The sequence below is a fragment of the Macaca mulatta genome, chromosome 16, assembly GCF_049350105.2.
Source record: "Macaca mulatta isolate MMU2019108-1 chromosome 16, T2T-MMU8v2.0, whole genome shotgun sequence".
NCBI classification, from domain to species: domain Eukaryota; kingdom Metazoa; phylum Chordata; class Mammalia; order Primates; family Cercopithecidae; genus Macaca; species Macaca mulatta.
Genome location: NC_133421.1, coordinates 83,464,619 through 83,481,550, shown reverse-complemented (window position 1 = coordinate 83,481,550; position 16,932 = coordinate 83,464,619). Strand labels below are relative to the sequence as shown.

At 46.3% G+C, this 16,932-nt stretch overlaps 1 protein-coding gene across 3 annotated transcripts in view; it reads left to right on the top strand.

The window, feature by feature from the left end:
* The window catches only part of LOC144335915 (uncharacterized), a 213,586-nt gene that overhangs the window by 161,110 nt on the left and 35,544 nt on the right, over positions 1-16,932 (top strand). Inside the window, exon 7 of one of the 3 annotated variants that reach the window (XR_013407181.1) lies at positions 3,267-4,177. The exons of the other annotated variants lie outside the window; for them this stretch is intronic. The gene's annotated coding sequence lies outside the window, so the exon portion shown is untranslated. Of the gene's footprint in view, positions 1-3,266; positions 4,178-16,932 lie in introns of those variants that run through there. 3 annotated transcript variants of the gene reach the window in all.

Here is a 16,932-nt window from a genome sequence, read left to right as displayed (position 1 = left end):
CCTCCTGGCCTCTAAGAGCCACTCATGGGAGTCATCCATGACATCTGGGGAACCTCCTTGACTTCAGAGGAGGATATTGGAGCCCAAGCTAATTGATGGGTAAGCCAGGACCTGAACACAGTCCCCTGACCCCAACACCTGTGTGCACCTCTGTGTTCAAGCTGCATCCTCCCCTCAGAAGGGGACACAGTCCTAGAGAAAGTCAGACTGCTTGGATTTGAATCCAGGCTCTGCTTCAGGCCAGCTGTGTGACTCTGGACCTGTGTCTCAACTTCTCTGTGCTCCAAGTGTCCTCTCTATTAATGTGGATGATAATAGTACCTACTTCTTAGGGTTACTGTGGGGATTAAATCTGGTAATTTAATTTTTTTCTTTCTTTTGAGTCAGAGTCTCACTCTGTTGCCCAGGATGGAGTGCAGTGGTGTGATAGCTCACCGCAAACTCTGCCTCCCAGGTTTAAGCAATTCTCCTGCCTCAGCCTCCTGAGTAGCAGGGATTACAGGTGTGCACCATCATGCCCAGCCAATTGTTTTTCTATTTTTAGTAGAGATGGGGTTTCTCCATGTTGGCCAGGCAGATTTTGAACTCCTGACCTCAAGTGATCCGCCCATCTCAGTCTCCCAAAGTGCTAGGATTACAGGCATGATTTTTTTTTACACCTATTTACATTAGTGCTTATCACATGTCAGATACTTTTCTAAGCACTTTATAAAAATTAAGCTATTGATAGTGACCCTGATGAGGTAGGTCCCACATTTTATACACAAGGAAACTAAGTCACAGAGAGATTAAAGTTATACAGTCAGTAAGTGGCAGAGTTGGAATTCGAGCTGGAGTCTGGTTCAAGGGTCCACCCCTGCTCTTTGCTACTTACCATGCTGATGCCCATATGCATACCAGAAAGCAGTAGGTGCTTAAATGTTTACAGCACCAGTGATCACTATTAGACCTGAGCTGCAGGAGTTGTGGCTGATGGTGGCTGCTCTGTGATCATTGTCTGGTGGGTGGGTTGCCCCCACCCCCGGGCCTTCCTCTTGCTTTTTTTCCCCTCCACTCTTGCAAGGGGAGCTGAAGCTCTGGAAATCTACAGCTATCTGCTGTGGGGGCTGCCTGAGCAGGTGGCAGGGCTGTTCTCTCCTTTTCCACAGAGGATCTGATTCACGGTGGGCTCCTCATGGCTACTCCTGTCCTCCTTGGCTACCACTCACACCCCTGCAGCCCTCCCCCGGATCTTCTCAAAGGCATGTGAGATGTTTTGCAAAAACACCCTCAACCCCAAAGAATAATCTAACTGTAAAATGTTTAAGGCTGGGCACAGTGGCTCACACCTGTAATCCCAGCATTTTGGGAGGCCGAGGCAGGCAGATCACTTGAAGCCAGGAGTTCAAGACCAGCCTGGCCAACATGGCAAAACCCTGTCTCTACTAAAATACAAAAGTTATCCAGGTGTGGTGGCGGGTGCCTGTAATCTCAGCTACTCCAAAGGCTGAGGCAGGAGAATTGCTTGAACCTGGGAGGCAGAGTTGCAGTGAGCCAAAATCGCACCACTGCACTCCAGCCTCGGTGACAGAGCAAGACTCCCTCTCAAAAATAAAAATAAAAATAAAATGCTTAAGAAAAATGAAACAAAACAAAAGCAATATCATTGAAATAAACGGCAGGAGGCTGCTTATTGAGGGGGTGTGGGAGAGTTGGGGTGAGAACTGGAGCTGGAGGGAGAGAAGATCATCTGCAGGATCTGTTCCTCAGATGGAGCCCTGTGTGCACCCCTCTTTCCTAGAGCAGCCCTCTACAGATAAAGTGTCACAGGAAGCAGAAAACCACAGATTCAGTCCTGGGGGCTACCAGCCTGGGGGACTCAAGCTTCCTGCTCCTCCTCTTAATTACTGTGTGCTTGAAAACCCTCCTGGCATATTGACCCTCCCAAGAAGCAGTAGGAAGGGGGAGGACTCAGGGCCTCCCAGACAGTCCACTGAGCCCTTCTCCTTTATTCCCTGATGGTCAAAAGTGAGGGTTTTTTTTTCCTCCATGAAGGAAAGGTAAGCCTGCCACTTCAGATTCTCAGCAGACACTGCCCTCCCAGTGTTCTGACCTGAACGCTCTTGGAGGAGCCGTGTATATCAGAGTGACTGCAAGCCTGAGTACCGAGGACAGGGCACCCAAGGGACCCCAGGGGCCAGCAGAGAGCTCTTTCCAGCTTCCTGGGTGGGCATCCCGGCCAGTCCCACAGGCCCTTGTTTAATGGTCTGCTGTTGCTGTCTTGAAATTTTTAATCATTTTTCACAAGAAATACAACATTTTCATTCTGTACTGCCCTGCCAAGTGAGGTGGCTGCTTCTGCCTGGGGGTGTCCGTGTCCCATGGACATAAGGCACTGAAATTAAGGGGCTCCTTTCTCCTCCCTCCTGGCGTTTTTCACAGCAGGGTTCTCAACCACAGCAGTGGTGACACTTTGAGCTGGATTATTCTTTGTGGCGGGGGCTGTCCCGGGCCTTGCCAGATGTTTAGCAGCACTCCTGGCACCCACCCTCTCAGATGTGACAATCAGAAATGTGTCCAGACATATCCAGATGTCCCTTACGAGGAAGGCAGAATCGCCCTGGCTTTGCAGACTCCAGCTGCAACCCCTACTGCAAGGGATGGAGGAGGTGAGCTTTTCTTCCAGACCGACATAGAAAATTCCTTGGCAGGCCTTGTCCTGGGTTCACTCGGACACCACCAAAATAAGGAAATAGCTGAAGAAGAAGGCCAGAGCTTCTGAATGAAGAGAAAACCTACCAAATTTGGGTGGGGGTGGGGACAGACTCTGAGGAATATTCCATAAGGTTGGGAGGGAGGTGGACAGGTGGATCCCAGACACCTGGACTCCTTGATGGAGCCAAGTCTAGCTCCCCTTCGCAGCTTCTGAGCATGCCTCCTGGCCTCCTCTTTACACTCCTCCATCAAGAGGGCAGATGGGAAACCACCAGGCTTGGGATCAGAAGACCCAGATTTAAATTTCACCCACCCACTATATGACCCTAAGCCAGTTTCATCACCTTTCTGAGCCTGTTTTCTCATCCACAAAATAAAGCTAACCACACCTACCTCAGGAGTCACAACATGAAAGAAAAAGTGTGTAAAGCCCCTGGCAGGTGCTCAGTATCAGCAACTACTATGCTTTTTTCTAACCAACTCTGAGCAAATACCTGACCCCCTGGAACCCTCATTTATCCTCACCTGGGCCACAGAAAAAATAGCTGACTGGCTTCTTTTCCCCACCCAAGGAGACAGACACAGCCTGGAGATAAGACTGAAGTGAAGAGCCAGGTGCGGTGGCTCACACCTGTAATCCCAGCACTTTGGGAGGCCGAGGTGGGCGGATCACCTGAGGTCGGGAGTTGGAGACAAGCCTGGCTAAGATGGCGAAACCCTGTCTCCACTAAACAAAATTAGCAGGGCTTGGTGGCAGGTGCCTATAATCCCAGCTACTTGAGAGGCTGAGGGAGGAGAATCACTTTAACCTGGGAGGCAGAGGTTGCAGTGAGCCAAGATGGCACCACTGCACTCCAGCCTGGACGACAGAGTGACTCCGTCTCAAAGAAAAAAAAATAAGATTGAAATGAAGAGCAAAGAGTGCGCCTGAGAAGAGGCGACCATCTCGTGCTTTCGTGAGTAATTATAAATGTTATTTGGTCTCCGGTGATACTGCCGTGAAAGAACTTTGACAAAATGAGCTTCAAAGGTGCCGTGTTCGCCAGATGTTTCCTCCCAAGTCCCACATCCTAGCATCTCAATCCCCATTAAGGAGCATCTGTGGCTGTGGGCAAGGCCAGGCCCGCTCTCTCCTTGAAAGAAAGCAAATCCTCTCTCAGAAATTTGATTTTAATTGCGACTGTTCTTATTCATCTTGAAATTCATTTGAGGCCGTAAATCCACTCATCCTACCTCACTCTCTTCATTCTATTTGGTTTAAAGTGATGGAGAAAAAAAAATCATACTTCGCTGTAGGTAAAAGGAATTGAGGTTTGAAACCTGGGCAAGGGTTGGCTCGCGCAGGGGAGGGGCCTGAGACTTGTGCGTTAAGGCAATTGTGTGTCCAAGTTTGAAACCTGGACAAGAGTTCGTTCATGCAGGGCAGGGGCCTGGGAATTGTGTGTTAAGGGCTCCAGCACTGCATTAAAGTTCTCTTATAAGCTCGGCGTCTCCTTCTGATACTGCTGGGAATCTAAGAGGCATAGCTATGCCCTTGAGGAGGTGACAATCTAAAGTTTTCAGGGGACAGATGCTGACCAGTTCTCCAACTCCATATAGAGCTGAGCAGGAGAGAATCTTCCAGACAGGTACACTGGACTGAAGAAGCTTTGCTCCTATACATTTTAGAGCTAGCAGAACTCTTCTGCCTGAAATATCCTTCCCCACAGCCACTCACCCCTTTGTTTGTAAAAATAACTCTTTTTTATTCTTCAAAACCCTGAGGATGAGCCACCTCCTTTGGGAAGACTTCCTGGAATATTCCCAAGGGCTGAGTGAACCTTCTCCTTTTATTGGCTCACTCACTGTACTGCATTTACTTATCTATGTGTCTTGTGACTATTGCTCTATTCATGTTTGAGTTCCTAGGGGACAGGGGCTTTGTCTCCCTTGTACCTTTGATTTTTATCTGGTTATTGGATTTAGCTATCAAGCCACTTAGAGATGGGGACCTGGACCAATGGCTTCTGGAGGTCCTTGCCTTCTCTTGGAGTTTCAGAATTGCTCTTTCGCCCCAAGATGAATACTTTGTCCATTTAGTAGGGAAAGTGGAAAGATAATTTCCTGACCTTAATATGCAAGCTGAGATATTCTCAGCCCTTAATGATCAAAGGGCTGCCCCGGCCTCCCTAGACACAGGAGTCTCAGGGAAGACTTCTGTAGCTCCCAGGTTTAGTAAATGGCTTTAAACCTTGCGATAGCCCAGGCCTCCGTAATTAAATTTTACACGTTAATCTGAACGGGAGCTCTGCGAAGCGCTTCCTTTGAGCCCTGCAGGGCTAATTCAGCAAAGCAGCAGTTAGGACGCTGCCGCGGTGTAAATGGAAATAGAATGGCCGCGACCTGCCGGCTGGGCATTGAAAACGGCCATATGCTAATGAGGGTACCCTGCTGACTTAAGGGGCATTGTGGAAACATCCCATGTCCCGTCATTGGGTTGCTGCCCCACGTGGGGTTTCACTGGATCAGTCCCTCTGTTTCCAGGACCACGTGCGGTGATGCCAGCAGGGATCTTAACGGTTCAGTCTTAATTGGTTCAGGCTGATTTGATGACTCACCACAACCCTAATATCAAAATGAGTGGGTGTAATGCTAGTGAGCTCCAGCATCCCCGGGTCTTCAAAAGTATGGACTGTGTTAAGAGACAGTGGAGGAAGGCTGTCCACGACACCCACCGTGATGAGGTTAAACCTGTCTCTATGTGGTTGAAGCCCATAATTCTTAGAACTTTCCTTGATTATAGTCTCACCCTACAACTCCTTCCAGAGTCCCTAAAGACCTAAGCAGGTTATTCCTTCCTGAAAAAGCAGTTGTTTTACAAGCTGTCAGCTAGGGAGTAGGCAGAAAGAGCTATTATTTGGGCACCAAGCCACGCTTTCTCAGACTCTCACATACTAGGGGGTCACCTGGGCACCTTGTTAGATGCAGATTCTGAATCAGTACGTCTGTGGTATCCTGGGTTTTGCAATTGTTGTTTTATTATTTTTATTTTTTAGCAAGAGCCTTGCTCTGTCACCCAGGCCGGAGTGCAGTGGAGCAATCACGGCTCACTGCAGCCTCAACCTCGTGGGCTCCCAAGTAGCTGTGACTACAGGTGTGTGCCACCATGCCCACGTAACTTTTTGTATATTTTTGTAGAGATGGGGTTTCATCATGTTGCCCAGGCTGGTCTTGTTTGGGCTCAAGTGATCTGCCCTCTTTGGCCTCCCAAAGTCCTAGTGATGGCAGTGGCAGGCCGTCTGGTGCCGCTGCTAGCTGCCATCACACTGGCCGCTGCAGGGAGGACATAGGGAGGAAGCAAACAGCCCTGCCCAGCAACCTGCCACCCTGGGACCTCTGCGATGGGGCCAGGCCCGGTTGTGGGCTGGGTAGGGAGAGCTCCAGGCTGCCCCTGAGCATCACGGCCACAGGGGGCATTTGCAGCAACGTCGCCCCTGCCTGGATGTTGACCCAGACCCAGTGAGGACCTGGAGCCCCCTGCCCAGGCTGCATGGGGGCACAGCTCAGTGCTGTGCTCCACAGAGCTCGTGGGAGCTGGGCACAAGTGGGACCCCTGCCCCTTCCAAGTTGGTGGGGCAGGAGCTCCCAAGGTGCAAACTGCAGCCACTCAAGCCACAGTTGCAACTCAGGCACCCCTGTGCTCTTGGGAGCTGAGAGTAGGCCAGAGCCCCACCCTCCTGGGCAGGGCTGCAGCTGCCCAAGTCATGGCTGTGGATCTGGGCCTCAAACTCCATGGAGCAGGCGGGATCCCCATGCCCCTGAGCACAGCTGCAGTCATCCAAACCAGGGTTGCAGAGCCAGGCATCCTTGCACTCTTGGGGGGCTGGGAAGGCCCCCCTTGCCCCTGCAGACTTGGAGGTTCCTGCTCCCACTGCCCGGCTCTCCCCACTCCAGGTTCCTGCTCTGATCTTGGAGCAAGTTTTGGGGCCAAGCCTGGGCATTGTCACAGCCTGGCTGGGTATACACAGGCTTGGGGAAGTGCTGACATGCCAGCCCCCTGCTGCGTCGGCCCCCTCCAAACTTTGGGCACCGAGGAATGTGGGGGTGGGGGAAGTTGAAGGGGGGTTGAAGGTGGCTGGGTGCTGGCCTGCAGGTGCCCCTTGGTGCCAACAGCCTGAGCACCATGGATGGCCATGGAATCCATGGTGGAAAGGCGTGGGTCCCCAGTGAAGCCCTACCTTCAGGCCAGAGCAGGCCTGAAGCCTGGGGGCCGGGCTGCCAGTCCTGTTGAATAGAGGGGGAATTATAGTGCTTTCTCCTGGGCCTGCCCGTGGACCAATCCACGTGCACTTCACCCCTCTGAGGCCCATACAAGACCTGGGCTCAGCCAGAGGATAGAGAGACAATGGGATGACCAGCTGCAGAGAGGAGCTACCCTTTCTACTGAGAGCTGCAGACATCGGGACAACCAGTTGCAGAGAGGAGCTACCCTCTCCAGGGCCTCCTCTCTGCTGAGAGCTGAACACTCAACAGGACACCCTGCTGACAGAGAAGAGCTACCCACTGTGAGTCTCCTCTGAGCTGTTGTAAGACACAATAAAGCTCCTCTTCATCTTGCTCACCTTCCACTTCTCTGTGTACCTCATTCTTCCTGGACACAGGACAATAACTCAGGCAAAGGCACCACCAGCCACAGAGGTTTCTGGCCAGAAAAGCGATACCCTAAAGATCCCATAATACTAGGATTACAGGCATGAGACTGCGCCCAGCAGGTTTTGCGTTTTTAACAGTCTCCTTAGTCAAATGCCATTCTTGAGTGGTAAGAATCTACCAGCATCACCCTATCCCACTGTCATCACCTATCCACCCTCAAAAAGCACTATAATTCCCCCTCTGTTCAATGCTATGAGGAGAGAAAGGGACTAGCTTTTCAGGAGCACCTGTTACCTGGCAAGTAGAGTGGTCAACAACCATGCAGAATGTACCTGCTCAGGACTTTGGACAAGAAGGTCATAGATCAAAACCTGGTGTTTGTCACCTTTTAGCAAGTAGGGAATTGGAGGCTACAAAGGTTAAGGGGAGGGAGGCCCAAGGGAGGAGAGGGTCGATCATGGGGTGATATGTGATAGGAGTGGCCTCAAAAAGATACAACAGCCTTTCAGTAGTTCTGTGTTTGGAGGATGGGCCCTCTTATTTGATTCTTCCCACTGTTCAGAAATGTGACCTTTGATTCTGGGGCCTTAGGGGAGGTGCCCGGCTTTGGTGTCTGTGTAGACTTTGAGGCTGGTGGTGAGGAAGCACACTCTTGCTCCAGTTAAAAACATTTTTTCAAGCCCAAATTTAGTGTGCATAGGAATCAGTTTAGGGTGGTAGTTCATGTTCAGATTTCCAGGCTCCACTCGCAGGAACTCTGACTTGGTGTGTCTGGAGTGGGTCTGAGGACCATCTGAATGTCAAGCAAAACAGCTTCATTCTGATATTCAGGTGATCCTGATGGAGGGGACACATGGGTCTCTCTTGGAGAAAGCTCTGCCCCGTGTGTTTAGATTAAGAAAGACAGATATCTAATGCAGCCACAAGGACCAGAGCAACCTCAGAAACCCTCATCATCAGAAAGTAGAGCCTTTATTGAGTTTTTACTTATAATGAACATTATGCAACTGAGACATTCTCTCTGTCCTCCAAAACACGTGGCCATTAGCTCATATTTGGAGAATATAACAGAATAAAATTATTACAACCATTTGGGTACAGAGGAAGTAAGTTTTATTAAGCATCATACCATGTGGAAGACTAACTAGGTACCAGTGTGTGGAATCTCATTTATTCCTCTTTCAGCCCAAATCGTTCAACATTATTATTATTCTCATTTTCGAGTTGAAAAAACACAAGCGTAGTGAGGTTGATCAATTTGTCCACAGTTGCACATGTAGGGCGCAGCAGGGACTGAAACCTTCTAACTTATGTTCTTGTCACAATGTCTTCTGGCCGCATTTAACCACTGTACAGACCCACTGTCAACACTTGGACCAATTTGCCCAGACTGTTTAAATCTAGCCTCCGGCAGGAAGGCCCATGAGGGCAATGAGAGGCCACAGTGTTCTGTGTTCTGTGGTCTCTTGCATGTATGCATTCATTTGCCCACTCAACAAATATTAATACCAAGCACCTCGTTAGACATTGGGGGCATCCCAGGAAAGATGACAAAGCGGGGCCCTCTCCTCCTCTCCCCTGGTTCCCCTCTTTGGCTATGCCTAGTTTGAACTATGAATTCCTGGCTGGGCACAGTGGCTCACGCTTATAATCCCAGCACTTTGGGAGGCTGAGATGGGCACATCACTTGAGGTCAGGAGTTTGAGACCAGCCTGGACAACATGGTGAAACCCTGTCTCTACCAAAAATATAAAAAATTAGCCAGGTGTGGTGGTGCATGCCTGTAATCCCAGCTATTCGGGAGGCTGAGGCAGGAGAATTACTTTAAAAAAAGAAAAAAGAAAAAAAGAACTATGAACTCTTGCATGGCACAAGGGCCTTGCCAAAACTATGCTAAGAAACTTGATTGTCTTTAGCTTGGCTTCCATCTGCACTAGGGCATGTTCTTAAAGGTGACCCCAGCCCCTGATTTTTAACAAGTGCCATTTGACAAGTATCTGGTACTCTTTTTTTTCCCCTTCTTTTTTTTTTTTTTTTTTTGAGACATGGTCTCACTCTGTCACCCAGGCTGGAGTGCAGTGGTGCAATCCTCGCCTCAACCTCCTAGGCTCCAAAAATTCTCCCACCTCAGCCTCCTGAGTAGCTGGGACCACAGGTGCTATGCCATCATGCCCAGTTAATTTGTAATTTGTTGTTGTTGTTGTTGTTGTAGAGACTGGGTTTCTACTCTCCCCTTGTGTTGCCCAGACTGGTCTTAAACTCCTAGGCTCAAGTGATGTTCCTGACTCAGTCTCCCAAAGGTCTGGGATTACAGGCGTGAGCTACTGTATCTGGCCTGATGCTGTTTTTCTTTGATGCTGGCATCCTTCAGAACGCAGAGATGAGATTAGAAAGGACTCTGGAAAGTAGATATGGTTTGGACTCCATGGTAAGGAGTTAGGACTTTATCCTCTTGCCAGTTAGGGAATAATTCCGCCTGTGAAGCCACGTGGAATGAGATAACCCAGTAACTCTCTGCATAGGAACAAGAGCCAGCAGACCCTGCCTTTTGTTCTCTTCTGGGTTAAACACCCTGGTTTCCAATAATTCTCCAGACTGAGCCCCTCTCCATTCTGGTTGCCTCCTCTGGATTGAATGTGCTATAATGATTGATGAAAATATTCATTGTCCTGTTAAAATGTACTTCTTGAATGTTACTTTTATGTGTTGAGATTAAAGCTATCCTCTGATTCATTCGACCCTTATAAAGACGGGAGTCTGTATCAGAACACATATGTATTGCCGTTCTTGTGAATAGTCACTGCACTCCAGCCTGGGCAACATAGTGAGACCCCATCCCTAAAAAAGAAAGGAAAAGAAAACACATGTATTGACCCAAATATGAAAACTGGCTCACTGCTGGTCATGGACCTCACTCCCTGGCTCTAGCATCTGAGTGACCTCGAACTGGCTCTCTATCCAAGAGGCCCAGCTGAGCTGTCAGAAGGCTTCTCTGAATTTTCCCATACTGAGGCTTGTGAGAAACAGCCTGTTTTCTTTTGGGTCTTCTGGAATGTGAGGTGATCCTCACGGCCATATTCCCCAGCAGGTGAAAAGAGCTCATTTGCAAAAGAAGAACAGGAAGCCAAGAGGCAAACAAAGCTGAACTGAGAGATGGGGAAGAATCCTGATTTAGTTTTTAAAAAGCCAATTTATTTTATCTTTTTAATTGACAAGTAATTGGACATATTCATGGGGTACACAGTGATGTGTCTATACAGATAATGTATGGTGATCAGATCAAGGTAATTAGCATATCCATCATCTCAAACGTTTATTATGTTTGTGCTGGGAACATTCAATATTCTCTTTCTAGCTATTTGAAACTATATATTATTGTTACCTGTAGTCATCCTATGGTGCTATAGAACAGGGGTCCCAGTGGTCCATGGCCTGTTAGGACCAGGCTGCCCACAGGAGATGGGTGGTGGACAAGCGAGCGTTACCGCCTGAGCTCTGCCTCCTGTCAGTTCAGCAGCGGTATTAGATTCTCATAGCAGCACAAACCCTACTGTGAACTGCGCATGTGAAGGATCTAGCTTACGCGCTCCTTAGAAGAATCTAATGGTAAATGTAATGCACTTGAATCATCCCCAAACCATCCCCATCCCCACTCCAGTCCGTGGAAAAATTATCTTCCATGAAACCCGTCCCTGGTACCAAAAAGGCTGGAGACCGCTGCTCTAGAACACTAGAACTCACTCCTCCTATCTACTTGTAATTTTGTATCCTTTGTCAAATCGCTCTCTATCCCTCCCTTCGCCTTTCCAAATCTTGTTTGAAACAGTAACAGCTGCTTTTCACCTAAGCAATACCGACGCCTTCTGATGCCCACCGATTTAGGTGGGTGGTGGAGAGAGCATGTTACCAAGGTGGGCCGTGAAAAACCTTCTTTAGAGAACGAAAAGATGAATTCTGTACTGGGAAGTATGTTCAGCAGGGCTTTCTGCTCTTGATGATAGCCACTGTTGTCCCTGGATGGAGACTACGAGGAAGGGGTGAGTTTTTCTTTACTGAGATGAATAGTTTAGCAGGAAAGTGACCATTTCCGAAATCTCAAGGTAGTAGAGATAAGAACCTACTCTCAAAGGGTGGTAAAAGGTTTGCATGAGTTACAAACATGTTCTGTATAACCACAGGTTATATCTGAGTCCCTTAACCCTGTCTGCACATTCGAACCACCTAGGAAGCTTTTTTTTTTGAGCCCCTTCCCTTACCAGGCAGATGTAATTGGTTTGGGGTGGGGCCTCAGCATTGAATATTTTAAAAGCTCCCCAGGTGATTCTCACATGTAGTCAAGGTTAAGATTAAACCAGCAGTTCTCTGACTTCAGCATGAATCAAATTCACCTGGAGGGCTTGTTCGAGCAACTGCTGGGCTCCACCCTAGAGTGTCTGAGGAGGCAGCAGGTTTCTGGAGGGCCTGAGAATTTGCATTTCTGACACATTCTGGGTTGACTCTGCCTTTCTGAGAACCACTAGCTTTAACTCTGATTGATGAGTCAAGCATTCGTTTAAAAAGTACACAGATATCTTTATTTCTTTAAATATTGCTTTAATTAACTACCACTAGTGACAGTAATTCATAATTCTAGAATCTTTTTTGCTTTAATAAAATGTTATAAACTGTTATAGCTTCTACTTTGTAAGAAAGGATAGCTGGTGGGGGTGGGGGGGTGGCGCACAGGATTAATTTTTCTGTTAGCCCTGCTCACGGACTGACTTGGCTCCTTAGCCCACTGAGCCTAAGGAAGTCTCTGCTTGCCCAAATTTCAGACAAAATACCAAACAGAAAACCTTTCTTTCTTTCTTTATAAATGTAGGGGGTACAAGTGCAGTCTTGTTACACGAATATATTGCTTAGTGGTAAAGTCTGTGCTTTTAGTGTAACCATCGTCCTGAATACTATACATCGTACCCATTAAATAATTTCTCATCCCTCACCCCCTTTGTCCTCCCGCCCTCTGAGCTTCCAGTGTCTATTATTCTACAGTATATGTCCATGTGCACACGTTATTTTGCTCAAACAGGAAACATTTCTGAGTGTTGGTCTTATAAATCAACCTCTAGTATTGAAAAGATGAACATTCATAAAAACACATTCAGTGAACATTTGCTGTTGTTTATCTGTCCAGCACGTGTCTAGTCCCTTCCTAAGTGGCCAGGTTTTCCCATTGTGATGCCTGGTGAACGTGAACGGCAGAAGGAAGGTACTTAAAGGGGCCCAACATTCCCATTCTGCCCCGACAAATAGGTTGAGGACACACAGCTGGGTCAATCAATTCAACACTCTGAGCCACCCTTGAGTATGGAAGGAGTGACACGGAGTTATGGGGTGAGCTGGGTGAGTCGCTGCCACAGCATGGCTGAGAGTCCTGGGGCTCAGATGGAAGCAGGGCCCACCAGCAGTCGCACCCTGGCCACTTCATTTTCATTGCGAGACTTCCTTTGGTTCCTGTTCATTTTCCCAGACTGGTTCACCACCCGCCATGTCCATTCTGTGAGCACCCCTGCTTTCTTTCTGAAGCAATCTCTTTCTGCACAAGTTAGCCAAGTTTGGCTTTTGTGGCTTGATACTTTAATGTGGCTTGCTACCCATTTACACACCAAAAAGGTTCCTGATGGGTGAATGCCCATCAGGAACTTTCAGATGACCATGTCATGGGGGAACAGAGGCAAGGGGTAAGGAAGAAACTGAAGAATACTTGCCATTGCTGCGGAGGAAAGCCAGATGCGGGAAGTCAAGAGGTGGATAGAAGAGCCTGGCCGAAGGGCAGGAACCAGCATTGGCCATGCAGGGAGGAAGTAGCACAGCAGCAAGTGAGCAGAGGGTGGTATCCAAAGAGCTGCTCGTGGCTGGGCCTTCCCCAAAGTGACAGCTGTGCCAGGTGGAACATTTTATTGTTGGGTTATCAACAACGATGGTTTAATTAAGTCATTCCTGCTTTTTCTTTCTCCCTAGGCTGGTAGGAGGATTAGCTCTTTCCCTGTTTCCGATGTTGGTTAAATATTGACAAGAATTCACAAGAAGGCTGAGAGAGAGAGATGCTATCACCATATTTCATAGAATCTAAGACGCCACCAACTGCAAGGTGCACCACTATTTTATATACCAAGAAAGAAAAAAAACCTGCCAAATAAATTACGACATTGATTGTAAAATATGTCCAATTTCTGGAATACTAAAACAGGAAAACACTGTCTTAGAATCAATAAAATATGGTAATAATAACAATAATAATAATAAAATATGAATCTCAGCTCTTGCTTATTAAACCCTATGCCAAACTCTTTACCTCTGTTTTCTCATTGAATCTCTCAAGAACCCTTATGTGACAGGTGCTATTATGAATCAGAAAAAGTGAAGCTTAAAAATATGAGTAAATTGGTCCCACAGCTGATAAGTGATGGGTGTTGAACTTTGGGCTTTCTGGATCCTTTAGAGTGAGCTGAAGGAAGACTCAGAGCAGAGACAGGAAGAATCTTGTCTCATCGTATGTTGCTAGAAACTCAGATCCTCAATAAATAATTGAATGAAATGGCTGGTCCAAACAGGTAAAAGACTTTCAATTGAGGTTTCACAGTGAAATAGACCCTGTTTACATCTGCTGTGCACTTGTTTCAAAAATCTACGTACAAGGCAATACATGAACACCATTGTCCTTTTGAAAAATTAAAGCACTATAATTAAGGCTAAAGGCCCATTATCCCCTTACCTTTCTCTGAGTAGGTAAGGATGGATTTCCTCATCTCTATCCAGAGGCAAATAATACAGCCATTTTAATTTCTATCCTTCTGGATGTTTCTATGCACTCACACACATATATGGGAATGCATGTATTTTCATGCATTTGGAAAGCATATGGTATTATACTATAGGGTGGACCCATTTTTAAAAAACTAAACTTATTGAGATACAATTTACATATAACAAAATGTACTCAGTTTGATCAATTTTGACAAATATATACATTCATCTAACTACAGTGCCAATAAAGACACAGAACCACACAAAGTGTCCTCATGACTATTTATAGCCAATCCCCACTCCCATCAGCAGCCCTGGCAACCTTTGATCCGCTGTCCGTCAGCACAGATAGTTTTGCCTTTTCTAGAATGTCATATAAATGGAATCATACAGTATGTACTCTTCGGTGTCTGGTATCTTTCACTCAGCATAATGTTTTTGAGGTTCATGTCATTGTTGCACATATCAGTAATCCATCCTCTTTTATTGCTGATTGGAGTTCCACTGTATGAGTATGCCACAATTTGTTTATCCATTCTCCTGTTGATAGACATCTGGGTTCCTAGTTTGAGGCTTTTAAAAATAAAATTCTTATGAACATTAGCATACAAGTCCTTGAACACACATTTTCACTTCTCTTAGGTAAATATGTAGAAGTAGAATTATTGGGTCATACGTGAAGTATATACTTAGCTTTATAAGAAACTCCCAGATTGTTTCCCAAAGTGATTGGACCACTTTACATTGCCACCATCCATACGTGAGAGTTCAGGTTGCCCCTTCTTCTCACCAACTCTCGGTATGGATAGTATTTTAAATTTTATGCTAATAGGTACGTAATGTGATACCTCATTGTGGTTTTAATTTACATTTCCCCTGATGCTATAGACTGAATATTTGTGAATTCATATGGTGAAACCTAATCACCAAGATCATACTAGGAGGTGGGGCCTTTGGGAGGTGATTTGGGTGGGTAGTGCCCTCATGAATAAGATTAGTGCCCTTGTTCCTACCACCATATGAAGACACAGCTAGAAGATGGCCCTCTAGGAACCAGGAAGTGAGCCCTCAGCAAACACCAAACCTGCCAGTGCTTTGATCTTAGACTTCACAACCTCTAGAACTATGAGAAATATATTTATATTTTTTTACAAGCCATCCAGTCTATGGAATTCTCTTATAGCAGCCCATATGAACTAAGACATCTAATGACTAATAATGTTGAAAATCTTGTCATATGTTTCTTTTTTTTTTTTTTTGGTTAAGTGTTTGTTTAAATATTTTCTTTTTTCTTCCCATTGAATTGTTTGTCTTATTAAATTGCAAGAATTCTTTATATGTTCTGGATACAATTATTTGGTGAGACATGCAGGTTATAAATATTTTCTCCCAGTTTGTGGCTTGCCTTTTCATTTTATTATGTGTTTTTGAATAGCGGAATTTCTACATTTCTGTAAAGTGTAACTTATCAATTTTTTTCATGTTTTTTGTGTCCTAAGAAATTTTTGCCTATCCTAAGTTTACAAAATGTTCTTGTATGTTTTATTCCAGAAGTTTTATGGTTTTAGATTTTATGTCTGATCCATTATAAGTTGCAATGGACATAAAAAGATGACAGATTCTGACTCTGTCTGCAAGGAGTTCATGGCTTAGTGTGAGAAATACACAAGCTGATCAACAATTATAACATGGTGTGAAAAGCACTAGATAGAGATGTGCATACATGCACCACTTTAATTTAATCACACAAATGCAAGTGATTGCTAACATTACAAGTTACAATCTTCTTGGTGCCAATTTCACAGTGTGTGGTGTGAGGTAACGGTCAGAGTTTATTTGATTAGGGCTATTGCATTTCACTTTCCAACTACTCCTACTGGTTTCTAAATTTGCCATCCAAACCAGGGCCATCCATGTTGACAAATTGGGCTGCCACTTTTCAATCCTCATTTGATCTCTCTGCAGAACTCTACCTCATGTATCACTCTCTCCTGGACCATCTCTCTCTTCACCTGCAGGGCAGTATGTTCCTTTGTCTTTCCTCCCACCTCCTTCTCTTTGGCTGGCATCTGCCCCCACCAGAGTGCAACCTATGTGCACCTCATCTCTTTCTCTCTTTCTCTCTCTCCAGGTATTCTCCTCCTATCTTATGATCTTATATCCCATCCAGATGCCAAGGACACCCAAGTATATCCCATCACCAGTCTATATTGTTCTTGAACTCCAAAATTGTTGTCAAAATCCATCCAGCTCCATGTTGTTACCTAGCAGTCATCTCAAGCTTGACATGTGTAAGGAAGAACCCTTAATTCCACCCTTCCCATATTTGTGGCTCCCCCACATCCTGCATCTCAGTACATGCGACACATCTCCTGGTTGATCAGGACTCTTTGGCTGAAGAACATGAGTCAGGCAGGTTAATTCTGAGCATGCACAAGTCCAAGGAAAGGGGATGAGGTCTCCCTGATTCTGCCTACTCCCATTCATCACAATCTGTTATGATGATGCCCTGTGTACGATGATGAGGAAAAAGACTCCTAGACCTTAGTATCGGGAGAACCCGCTCCCGATGGTTACATGAGTTCTTTTCTATTTCCTAAGTGTCTCAGCTGGGTTGAGAAATAAAGGGAAAGAGCACAAGAGAGAGAAATTTAAAGCTGGGTGTCTGGGGGAGACATCACATGTCGGCAGGGTCCATGATGTTCTCCGAGCCATAAAACCAGCAAGTTTTTATTAGTGATTTTCAAAAGGGGAGGGAGTGCACAAATAGGGTGTGGGTCACAGAGATCACCTACTTCACAAGGTAATAAAATATCACAA